We start from the raw sequence: 13,548 nt of genomic DNA, 5'->3' as shown, positions 1-13,548 counted from the left end.
CATTTGAAACAGACAAATTTTCATTCTAGGTTCAGAGCAATGATTTCTTACATGTGAGATGAAAGGCTGTAGGGGGAGGGGCGCCAACCATTGAAACTTCGTACTTTTAACAGGCTGAATGAGTTAATTTTTCGTATTTACATCATTATTAATACCGAGTTTACGAAGGACAAGGACTTGAATCCGGTACAGCTGGTGGGTGCGAAAGCTATGATCCAAAACCAAACCTTACAGTCAGTGGCGTATTTAGAGAAGCTATTGAGCTCAAGGCCCCTTCGAAATAAATTTGTTAGTTTTTCGCATTCCACGTACAACAATAATCCTTCTTACCATTTCTAAGAATTTCATTGACTTTCCATTTTCTTATGCTCTTTGTTCAGAAATAATACTGTATTTGTCAAATTCTATTCCCTGTAAGAACTGCGTTAAAGGAAGGAAAATGAGCTTGTCGGTATCCAAAAGGAAAAACTTCAGTGCTTATTCATGTGTTGTGTATAGCTTCATCCCGAAACAAAACCCTAAATATGCCACTGCTTACAGTATTCTAAGCATGGGGGCCGATTCTGGCGGGCCGAGGGACCCGGGTCATCTGAAGTTTGCTTGAGCCTCATATTAAAACCCTCACTGATGATGTCCAACAAACCCGAATTTCTCCTTCAATTAGGGATGCGCACGAGACAAAATTTGTAGCTGTATCGTCTCGAAAATGTGTTGTAAAAGTGATGTATCGACTCGAAAAATGTCTATTTTTCTATGGGAAGAGCCGTGTCTCGACTCGAAAAATGTCTATTTTTCTATTGGAAGAGCTGTGTCTCGACTCGAAAAATGTCTATTTTTCTATTGGAAGAGCCGTGTCTCGACTCGAATTTTGTCAGGAAAATTCTGTCTCGACTCGTCTCGTGCGCATTCCTACCTTCAATAAATAAATAAATAAATAAAATAAAATAAAATAAAAATAGTTATATAAAAATCAGTGCAACTGCAGATTGAAGCACATATCACACTACCAAATGCAGCAGTTATGCTAGTCAAACAACGAGATGGAGGATGGATTTGCATGTTTTACCAAAGGAAGGACATACATAACAATGGCTGGAAACATGGACACAGGTCCGTATCCACGGGGGAGCTAGGGGGCCGGCCCCTCCCTAAACTTTGGCTGGCCCCCCTAAAAGTTTCACGGTAGGCTTGCAAATGAATTATAATATGATGACGAAGTATAATATGATTGGGTCGGGCCCTCCTAACACCTACCGCCGCCCCCTAAATTTTTGGACTGGCTACGGGACTGCATGGAAATTATACATTAAGTCACTTAACACAAGTTTTCTTTTTTTGAAAGATTTGAAGAAATTACTTGCATTTACTGATAAAAATAAAATAAATAAATAAATAAAAAGCTGCACTTTATATCTAATATATTTCTTTCTGACTCGAAAGTAATCTGAAATATTTACAGCATAAGGTATACAAAAACACACACCAAGTCGCGTGCTCGCGTAAACTATTGTGTGGCTTTACTTTTGTCTCCGGCTGTACTAAACATGCGTCGGCTCGTGCGGGCGAGCAGACAGATCGATAAAACTGGCCTTAGCTTCTTGTAGTATTTACCAAACCATTCCTTCCTTCCTAACTCAGTGTGTTTCCCACTAAAAAAATCAATGACAATGCGTGCAATGAATTCCGACTTCACATTTATGGATCAATATCTAAGAAGCAAACACCTTCAAATGTTTTCACACCTCATATCGTTACGGAAGTATGTGTTACATAACTATCTTCTCACAATATTATTTTGCGTACAGACTGGCAACTTACCGTCATCTCGCTAAAAGTAACTGATTTTCGGTTTCACTTTCTAAACACTGTGACGACGCATTACAAGAACAATCCTCCTGGTGCGTTTCCGGTCTCATTTTCTTACGCACACTAATCACAAGATTATCGCCAGGCATTTTCTCTACATGTGCATTGATATCCACCTTGTTGCATATTTCGCTTCCCTAAACACACACTACACGCGCACACGCATAAAGGTACATACTACACATTTAGCAGATCCCAATAACAACACGCGTGCGCACCGCGAAAATCATCACAGCAATACTCTGAAGTCAACTTAAGAACTAAAACAGTTACATATTGTTATGCTGCTTAATAAAGCTACGGCGATTTTCTCTCTCTCTCTTTCTGTCGTTGGGTAATTTCTCAAGCAGTGCCTCGTACTTGTGAATTACGCATCCAAAAGAGCTGAGATACCGGCTTGCAATGAAACCTCATTCTTGCAGGCAGGCACACAGGGCGGGGAGTGTGTGCGTGCGAGATAGAGCGAGAGAGTGTGAGAACGCTTCTACAGTGTTGCCATGTCACAACAAAATTTCCGACACTTTTCTCCATTATAGCATTTTCTTCTCTACATAACAATATGTCAATGAAATACACAGCGAAAACAACCAAATAAAAAAAATATATAAGAGCTCATTAATTACAAAGAATAAAATAGTAATTAATATTTAATCTTATCTTGGTAATTTGGCAACAGAGTAACACCAATGCGGGATCACCTAATTCGTTTGTCTCCGCATATTTTCGGTTCTTTTCGAGTTAAGAGAAGGTGGGATGAAACGTAACCCGCAAAAAAGATAAAAAAAAGTTTTTGAAGAAAGAAAGAACTCTTGTGTTGACACGAAAAAGTAGTTAAACATATTCATATGTGGACGGTCCTTCACCCATACTAGATCCGGCAAGACACACCAAAGCCTCCTTTTGTTTGTTTACTCCTCTGTGTCAGCTACTGTTGCGTGTAAAAATCAAAGTGGACCATCAAAATGACAAATGGACATTATATATATAAACTACAGCGCATAAAGTAGGAGGACATCTCTTTAAAGGATTTAAGTCTGCAATTTTAATGATAAACCACAGTAAAAGCTCACAATAATTTTGTTTTAGAAAATTTCAAAAGACAACGCACGAAATGCTTTTACTAACACTAATACTAACAAATAAAATGTTTAAACTGTGAATGTGACAAAGAAACAAAAAGAAGGAAATTACTGTCATTATTATTATTGTTCTTTTTTTTTTCAGAATATGGAATTATGAGTCATGAGTGAAAATATATAATTATTGTTTGACGAAAAGCACAAAACGCTAAAAAAAAAAGTTTAAAAAAACAAAACACAAATAGATAACTTACTTATACAAAAACAATTTTGGAACATATACTTAAAAAAAAGGAAGAAAAATGCAACATGAAACTCTCCACACTCATACATGCATTAAATACACATTCTTTTCTTCCGGATTTAAAGAGAAAGATCAGGTCAGAATTTTTTGAATGTTAATTACGAATCATTCGCAATTTCTCGGGTTGTGAATACCATGCAAAGCGAGACAGAGCTTTCGTGACAAGAAAGGCCGCCCATAGACTTCAATAGCCCTCAGATAAATTTTCTGAGGGTCCCCCAAACGTGCTAATGTGAGATCCTCCAAGTAGTCTTCAGCACTGTTGCTGTGAAAAAAGCCGAGTAACAACTGAAAAGTCGCTAAATTCGTGTATTATCAATGGACTAAACATTATTCTTGTTACCAAAGAGTGTTTTTAAAAAATCACTAAATCCATATTTTTTTTTAAAAAAAAAATCTAATTATATTTAATTTAATCTCTAGAAGAGTTATGATTATTCTGTCGCTGGTGGGAATTTCAAACTTAAAATATCACAACTGACTAAAGATTTTTTAAAACCCCTTTCTGCATGATTTTTCTTCTTTTAGCGAAAAAAAAAATCAGTATTGGAAATCCTCATATGGGAACTTGAAAAATGAATTAAAACTTGAATTTTAGATTTTTCACTTAATTCTGATGAGAAATAAGTAAGTGTCATATATGACACACTTACAACTCAGAAAGAATATGCCAGATGACATTAAAATCACTTATTCATACACGTCAATATCTCACACAGCAGACAAAACAGTCATTTGATGCATTTGATAAATCACAAAAAAAGATAAAGTGAAAAAGGGGTATGTGCCATATATGGCACGGCATGCGGTAAGGGGTTAAATATATATTTTTTTACAGGTCCCTGAAATTTGTCTGGGTTGTTACCCTTATGGATGGTTCTGTGACTAGATGTGTCTCACGTGTTGAGAACCTCTGCTGTATGTGTTGTCCGTAAGATCAAAGGGGAATATCACTTAAGCACGCTCAACATTTGTAAATTTCAAAATTAAAGAAATAGACCGTTCAGCTGAATGGTTAGTAAATGTGACTTTCGTGCTTGGAAATGGATTCGAGTTAAGATTGGGACACCGAATCCAAACTGCAAAAGGTAAATCAAAGTTTTAACATGATTTGTACTTTTTTCTTAAGAAACTATTGGTTATTGTATAACGTCCAAAAGTGTCCTGATGTGTTCTATGAGTGAACAAAAATGTCGTAAATGGTTAGACCTAATAGAAACTGCTCTAAGAATGTTCAAAACGAAACCTGGACTTCTGATGCCTCTAATGGTACAGCGGGCACAGAAACGACCTTTAAACTGTGTAAGGGCTCTTTACACATTATCATTTACACATTTACAAATCGTTTCTGCCATACACTTATGAGACACATCAGAAGTTTAGGTACATTTTGAATAACACTTAGGGCAGTTCCTATTAACCATCTAGGCATTTCTGTTCACCGATAAAACATTTTAGGACACTTTTGGACATGTTAAGCAATAACCGAAAATTTCTAAAAGCTGTCCAAATGCTGATTTTTTTTTTTTTCCAGTGCTACTTAGGCAAATGGAGAGCTGTTTGAATTACCGAGAACTTACCAAGCCGGACACAACGGCGCCTACTTTCCACAATTTATGTGGGTGCATATCAATGGCGGGACGTGTTAGCCTATGTGTTTTCAGGGAAGTCTCGATATTTGATTGATTGATTTTTAGTTAAAAATCTTTTATGAGCGCTGTCATAAAGGACTGTGCTGTGATAAATTAAAACATGCCAGTACTATAAGGATAAGTTGGGACTGTCCTAGCTCAGTCGGTAACACAACTGACTTAAAAGCAAGAGAAACGGGTTCAACCCTGGGTCCAAACTAAAAATCTTGTGTGTGCGCCAGATTATTTGTGTGGGTGCCGGAGCCCAGGAGCACCCGCGTAGTCGGCGCGCATGGCCGGACATGGCATTGAGTGTCAACACGTAAACTATATACTACATATTAGAAGACGCGCCATGTGGCTGGCTAGAAATCAAACACTCATTTCCCTATATATAGAGCGAAACGTGTTATTTATTAAAGTAGGAAGCAGATACAGAATAATGAGGCGTATATGGGAGTATATGTCATATACCCACCTAATATTTTTTTATAGACCAGCGTATACCAAAGAAGGAGCGTATATAAAGGTGTGTATATGGTATACGGTACCTAGGTATTTATGAAAATGGTTTAGCGCATACCCACCTAAAATTACTGGACGCAGATAAATAATGCAAGAAAACAAGCAAGGGAAAATAATAGTTTATCTCAACGTAAGTTAGGTACACCTATTATGTACTTACATATTTATCAACACGTATCCATATATAAAAAGTGCGGAAAACAAGGATTTCTTCTTCATAAAATAAAATACGATTCGTCCTAAAGTTAAATTTTTACATCTTTCTAATAACATGTCAAGGATTTTTGGCATGATGGTAACTTCAGTTACAGACTAAATGCTTATTATTTTATTTTTCCGCATCTGAATTTATAATTTCAAAGACTACATGCAACGTTCAAGTTTGTGATTTGAATTATTATTATTATTATTATTATTATTATTATTATTATTATTATTATTATTATTATTATTATTATTATTATTATTATTATTATTATTATTAGTGTGATTGTCTTTTCACATGTTAATAACCTATAAAAACATAACATTTTACATAATCGATATTGTAAAAGTATAGTTGTATGCAGCGACGTACAGAAAAGATCATCAAGGCGGCTGGGGTTTAATCATCCAAATTCATATCGCTTCAGAACACGTGCAATTTAAAAAAAAAAAAAAAACCTTCATATTTTAATATAATAAATTTGTTCAAAATATCTTGTAGACAGGAGTTTTAAACCAATACCCCCACTTTGTGTACCCAATGGTTATATAAATTATATTTTCTCGCAATGTCATTACAAGATCTGTCCAGTAATATAAAACTTTCTACGAAATATACAAAATGTCCTCTTTTTTCTTAATTTATCATATGGCAACTCTACAACGTAGTATGGTGCAATAAAGCAGAAAGCACTGCAATATTTGCGTTACTACCAGTGATTATTTCTAGAGATGCGCACGAAACAAGACTGAGGCTGTCTCGTCTCGAAAATGTGCCGTAAAAGTGATGTCTCGACTCGAAAAATGCATATTTATCTATTGGAAGAATTGTGTCTGTACAAGAATTTGGTCAGGAAAATTCTGTCTCGTCTCGTCTCGTGCGCATCCCTAATTATTTCAGGGAGTGGCGTGAGGGGAGTTGAGTTAATTTTGACTTTAACGCCCCGTTCAGCAATGAGTTTATATGAAACGTGCACCTACTGATTAACGTGAAATCCAAACCAGATTAGCTCCCGCCTGGAATCGAACCCTGGTCTCCCATGCGAAAAGCGCGTACTCCAACCGCTTAGCCAGGAATGAACTCTGGACCAGGAGAAATTTCGTTCTCAGTATGAATTCCCAGTATTTATGTTGAACCGTTTTTCACTTCCAGAGTGTATTGAAACCCCCGGGGGGAAATCTGAGATCAGTGATTGCTACTATCCGAAACAGAAACTTAGAAACAAGAAATAACTTTTCACTCACCCTGTACAATTCACGTGTTGCTTTCCGTCGTGCAATGTCGTGTGGGAGAGACGGAAGTCATTTTTCCCCCCTAATGCAATATAATAATATTGTTAACCTTCTCCCGTGCTCCCACCCACATAATCATTGACGATGCACTACATGTATAACTACAACCATGGCTCACTTGTGCAATCATTTTTTGTAGACAGAAATTACTATCATAAAGTACTAGAAATGACGGCGGAGACACCAAAGAAGACGAAGAGTCACGACCAGCACAACTATATCTACTGTTACTTCCGACACCGCAAAAATTATACTTCGCACGTGAAAGAATGTTGCTACCTATAACGGAGACATGTGCTTCCACTCCACTCACCTAAATTCAACTCACAATTTTTTTATTTTCTATGCCTTTATAGATTGTTATATTCTCCCAATAATTCTCAACTGTTAGTCCACTTAATGTTATGAATTATCTTTCTTCTTTATGTACGAAATTGAAGCTTAAAAAATCATCTTACGGATTCTACAGTTCCAGCATCTTGCTATGATTATAATCTTATGTAATTCACAAAAGTAGTGGCTTATTATTATTATTATTATTGGTTCAGAAGCGTGGTTTACTTTTTTTTTTTTTTTTTTTTTTAAGACAAATGTTACGCAGCATGTATAATAAATACATAACAGTTTCAACCTGTCTCCCAACCCAACAATGTCTAATGATATTGATACAATCGTGAGAAAAAAGCATTGTTGTAGAACGTCAATATGATTTTCTTCAGTGTTTCCGGGTTCAGGTAACTCCAAGGACATACAGACAGAGAATGTCAATAATATATATCTGAAATCAATATTTATTCGCAAAAAGGACGGTAAATATTATGGTCTTCTGGTTTGCTTCGGATGAAAAAGTCTACTTGAAAGTATCATATTGAAGCAAGGGCGCCGATTTCTCAGTAAATTGGGGGGAGGGGGGGCTTTCAGATGCAGAAGGCATATATATGAGGATTTTTAAGACAAACTGCATTCAAATTATACGAAATATTGTATATTCATAAATACAATAGGAAGGCCCACATGAGCTTTGGGGGACCGGGTTCCCTACCCCCCCAGGATGGGCGCCCTTGTATTGAAGTATTGAAAAGACTGGGGGAAATAGGAAATTAAAACAGTCCTATGTTTTAAAATGTAACTTATGCACTTGCGAGAGTCTGTCACACTACGTAGTCTGATATTCAAAACTTAGTACATACGACTATATTCAATAACTTCAACTCATTTTATTAGTCGCTGAAGACGCCGTTCATCCCCGAATTACCAAAAAAAAAAAAAAAAAAAGTAAATATTTGATATATATGTTACGCTCATCCTGAGAGACGAACGCAAACTGAAAGTTAAGATTTAGAATTTAGATTTCTGGGTTTTCGGTAGCTATGGCCATTTAGCTCGTCACGTATGAGGAATGGCGAGCACACTATCCGGTGACAGGGAAGGAAGAAAGGATTTGGGGAAGGAAGGAAGCGGCCTGGGACCTGTAAGTTAAGTACCGGTACCACCTCGCCATTTCTCTGGTGTGAATGAATAAAATCCGGGAAAACCCCATTTCAGGATGGCTGGCCTGAAAAAACTTTTTACACTTTTTCGACCGAGTGCCCCCACCGGGAATTGCAACCTGAAAATATCTAAGAATAAAATCCCGAGGCGAATATTCGGACCCAAGATGAACGGGAATGGGAATGTCGGAAAGCTCAAAATTAGGAACTGCATAATTTATACCGTTTACCAAACATTGTTATGGTCATCAAATCTAGGAAACTGTGGAGGACAGGTCATGTAGCCACAATGAAAGAAAGTAAGAACGGTTTCAAAATCTTAATTGGAAATCTAATCGGAAAATCCCATTCGCAAGACCTAGGCGCAGATGAGAGGACAATATTAAGATGGGTTTCGCAGAAGTAAGAATACAAAGTAGAAGCTGGATCTAGTTGGTTAAGGACAGAAGTCAATCGACAGCTTTTGTGAACGTGCCATTGAACCTCCGAGTTACATGGAGCAATAAGTTAATACCACTAATCCTTCATTTTAACGAACTAAACGCAAGGGAGTTATTATCAGATTTTGCTTACCCCCCCCCCCCTGCAAAGTTCTCCACCGACATGAGTTTCTCATTTTTTATTATTGTATTACTCAGGCATTTCCCCCTTACCTTCCCAAATGATGACCCCGACTGAAAGGGGGCATTATTGATTCGATGTTGTCGATTGTACGTAATTTCCGACAATATGTCTGCAATGGCTATTATCCAAAATTGCATTAAAGAGGAATAATACAGGACTGCAGTTTTTATCAATTACACTACCCAATCTGAAAATGTAAAAATACGTAGTACATTGTAGATTAACACCACACTACAGTAAATTCAACACTTTTAGTTTAAAATCAAAACTCTCAGGTTAATTCGGCTCCAGATTTCGTCCAGTGCTTCCGAAGTTTCTAAAATCGAGGAACGAATGTACTATAAAGGTAGGGAGTACAAAATGAAGTCTACGGAGTGTCTATCCTAATAGAACTATAAAAGTCCTTTTTTGGGGAGAGGAGGTTACAGACAACTGCTTTAGCACCAAAATCCGTTGTTAATATTGTTGCAATCAGTGCAGGATTCACGTATAAGCAAGTAAATTATAGCTTAGGGTCCCACTCTGTTAGAAGCCCCAAACAATTAAAGGAAAATCTGGATGTACAGTACATTTCCAAAATAACAACCAACGAAATCCAATTTAATCAACCAACCATTTTTTTTTTTTTTTTTTTTTTTTTTTTTACATCGGCTGAGATTAGGAAAGTTGGTTAGGGAAGTGAAAAAATCAACCATTATAACTTTCGTCATTGTTTTATAAAAGTTCCATATGAAGGTAATTAAATGCAATTACACTCACTACAAAATACTTGGAAACGATTTTTAGAAACACTTGGGACACTTTACAGATTACCGACTCTCTTTGAACACCCTGGATAACATATATTCATCCCCTTTTAGATACTGTTCTTCCAAGTATGTCCCAAATGTCTTTGTAGAATATGACATAACTTTGTTTTCGAAGTGTTTGCCGGAAAGAAGTGTTTTAAATATGTCACACTAGACACTATTTTTAAGAATTAACACTTTTTTGGCATGCAAAGCACACTTTTTAAACACTATATTAGCAATTTTCTCCTTAAAAACTGCTCTAAAAGTGATTAAGTGATATTTTATTTTTTACAGTACTGCACAGACTTCAATAGCTATATATCTATATATATAAAAGAGAACGTACAAATCCTTTGTTAGCTCATCACGCTAATACGGCTGAACCAATTTCTTTCATTTTTGGGGGGTTATTAAGATTTGGACCCTAGATGGTTTTTATCATATCACTTTAATTTTCAATTACCAGTGTCTTGAGATAATTGACCATTCAAGTGTCCATAACGTACGAATCCTTTGTTAGCTCATCATAGCTAAATCTAACCGTATTTATATGCAACCCACATGACCGTGTCACTCGGCGGGTTAACATAAATGACAGGCGATATAATGTTAACATTTACTCCAATCTTCTATGGTTTTTATCATATCACTTGAAAGCGAAAAAGTAAAAATTATCTAAGTAACAAAGTTTATTGCGTTCCGGGGTGACCCCAGCGAAGCGGGGTGAACGCTGCTAGTAATCTATAATCTATTGTTCTGTGGTTATTCTTACGCAAAAGTATATTTTGTATAAAAGAAAGTAAAAGATCGTCCTTTGAAGGTTAAAGCTACATATATCGAAATACAATACAGATTGTCAGTGGCGGCTTATGAGGATTAGGCCAATAGGCAAGTTTTCTTCCCCCACACTTAAAAAATAAAAAAGCATTTAAACACTTTTAGTACAGATGTTGAGGCAGAAATATACCAAATGTGTTTCTAAAGTGTGCTTTGCGTGTCCAAAACCGTTCGCTATCCGAAAACAGTATCTATTCCCTGTTCAGCGTAAGCTCTAAACTCCGATAAACAAAATATTTGTATCCTTCCGCTTGTCACAAATACTATTGGCTAGTGATGTATCACTCCCACTCCCCACGGTGAGGAGCAAATTATACACGTGCATTTTGACAATACTGTCTCGTGTTGTCCAGATACTTACAGCAGGAGAAGAAAAGAAAGAAAAAGACTCGAAAGATTAAAAAAATATATTTGCATTTCGCTGGTAAACAAATGTTGCTTAGTGAGTAAAGGTTTACCTTGTTGATGTTTCATCACAACACTCGCTGAACCGGGATTCATGTGAGACATCTTTCAGACGTAAAAGTAGAACACGCCTCCACAGTTGAATTGGCGCCATACTTGCTCGATTGCAGTATTATTATTTAATCCGTATTATATTTTTGTCATCTATAATAATATAGTAGTTTTATATAGAGATTCATAGTAGAAGCAACAATCAAATCATATGAACTATTTTGCGGAGGAGTACCAGCGTCGGTAGGCCAACAGCAAAGCAGCGAGATTTAGTTTTACGTGTTTATCACTGTTTAGAGCTTAGGCCGAACAGGGTTTAGTATGACATATTTAAAACACTTCTTCTATGACATACATTTTACATTTTGCACATACATCTGAGACATACTTGGACAACACAGTATCTACAGAGGATGAATATGTGCCATCTGGAGGTGTTCAAAGAGTGTCGGTAATGTGTACAGTGTCCTACTATGTCTAAAAGTAGTTTCTATATTTTTGTATACAAAATCTTTGAAAACGACTTGTGGACACAGTTAGGACACTTTATACATTACCGATTTTCTTTGAACATCCCCGGATGACACATATTCACCCCCCTTTAAGATACTGATTTTTCCACGTATATCCCAAACGTGTTTGCAGAATATGACACAACTTTGTTTTCGAAGTGTTTGGCGAGAAGTATTTTAAATATGTCGCACTAAACAATGTTTTTTTTTTTAATTTTTTTTTAAGAACTAACGCGTTTTGGACACGCGAAGCGCACTTTTTAAACAATATTTTTTTTAGTTTTCTCCTCAAAAACTGTTCTAAAAAATAAAATTATGTTTATTTTTTACAGTGCTGCACAGGCTTCAACATAATCTATAGTTTATTGTTCTGTGGTTATTCTTATGCAAAAGTGTCTTTTGTACGAAAAAAAGAAAAAGATTAAAGGTTAAAGCTATATCGAAATAGAATATAGATTGTCAGTGGCGGCTCATGAGGATTAGGTCAATAGACAAGCTTTCTTCCCCTAACCTGGAGTGATAAAATTGTAATTTTACAAATGCGACGTCCGTCTAGAGCCGCCACTTCATTTTTTAAGGAAAAACTTAAATTTAACGATTATGTACTTTTAAGTATCATTTTTCTTTACGGGCAAAATGAGCTATTTAGAAGGCACAAGCTATATCAAGACGAAGAAGAAGAAGAAATTACATAAAGAAATAATTTAAATATTTTGTATTACATTGAGATTTCTCTTGTTGTCGTTTCTATAACGATTTTTTATCTGTTTAATGTCGTTGCTATGGTAACTAAAAGAACATAGATGTAAGGAAGAACCATCTTGTGTAATCTGAATGTATAATATTTTAATGTGGCGAACGAGATATAAGTTGAAGGATAATAATATATATTTGAAGTGCATAACTGTTGAGTTATTCTAGATAATCTTGTGCATTGCATAAACATTTAGAATCAGGGAATATGTAACGTAGCTGACGAAAGAATTAACGTTACACGTTTACGCTCCGAGGCTAGGGGTTATGATAATTAATTAAATAGTACAATAAAGACAGCGGGAGGAAATGGGAGAAACCCCGAGGAAGACCACGCACATGGTGTTTGTCGCGAGCCGGAATCGAATCAGGGATTCCACACACTAGAGACGGTCGTTCTACCACTGAGCCTACGTGAACTGAAAAATGAAAGGAGAGTAACTGAGAAATTGTAACTCTTGCAAATTGCAGCCGTAGGTCCTGGTCTATGAAGCCAATTAGAAATTCGGATCTGTAACTAAATCTTACTGTGGTTTATCACAAAAGTTCAATGAAAAGTCAATGCCTGAACAAAAGAAAGTATGACAGTGAGAAAGAGAGATAAGCTACACGTGGAATATGTGGCGGAAGAAATGTCACCCCAGCTTCATAATAAGGCTGTGAGAAGTACACACTATTAAGAACGGTTACTGCATTAAAAAAAAAAAAAAGTACTTTGCGAACGTGTCTTATTATTTCTGCTTATACGACAAAATTTTCTTCCTTTCCCAAACGGTGATCGTAAGAGCTTGCAGCAAGCAGGGCGTACACGGAAGTTACGTAATTATATCAATGGGAAGGCTTGCAACAAAAGAACATTACATACATTTTATAACTGAAATCAAACATAAATAAACACAGTAATTCCCACCACGTACATTATCCTAATCCTCTCACATTAAAATGAAAAAGAAAACATCTACAGCTACTTACGATTAATCCAGATTCGAGTAATCAACAACCTTGTTATGACTGTTATGATACAGCAACATAGTCTATTATTCTCTTTTAACAAGTAATATTTGCACAACTTTATATTACAGAAACAGTGGTAAAGGGATATCCAACGTTTGTACGATCTTCTGGTTCACCTCAACCATAGGTTGGTAGGCGACATGGAAATTTTAAAACTTTTCTCTCCCTT

At 36.2% G+C, this 13,548-nt stretch overlaps 1 protein-coding gene across 7 annotated transcripts in view; it reads right to left on the bottom strand.

The window, feature by feature from the left end:
- The window catches only part of LOC145669686 (protein Fe65 homolog), a 748,169-nt gene that overhangs the window by 106,712 nt on the left and 627,909 nt on the right, over nt 1–13,548 (bottom strand). The window contains exon 1 of one of the 7 annotated variants that reach the window (XM_081737968.1): nt 1,819–2,283. The exons of the other annotated variants lie outside the window; for them this stretch is intronic. The gene's annotated coding sequence lies outside the window, so the exon portion shown is untranslated. Of the gene's footprint in view, nt 1–1,818; nt 2,284–13,548 lie in introns of those variants that run through there. 7 annotated transcript variants of the gene reach the window in all.

The sequence above is a fragment of the Thermobia domestica genome, chromosome 14, assembly GCF_964235325.1.
Source record: "Thermobia domestica chromosome 14, izTheDome1.hap1.1, whole genome shotgun sequence".
NCBI classification, from domain to species: domain Eukaryota; kingdom Metazoa; phylum Arthropoda; class Insecta; order Zygentoma; family Lepismatidae; genus Thermobia; species Thermobia domestica.
Note: the sequence above shows the minus strand (reverse complement) of the source record. Positions and strands in the feature narration are given on the sequence as shown.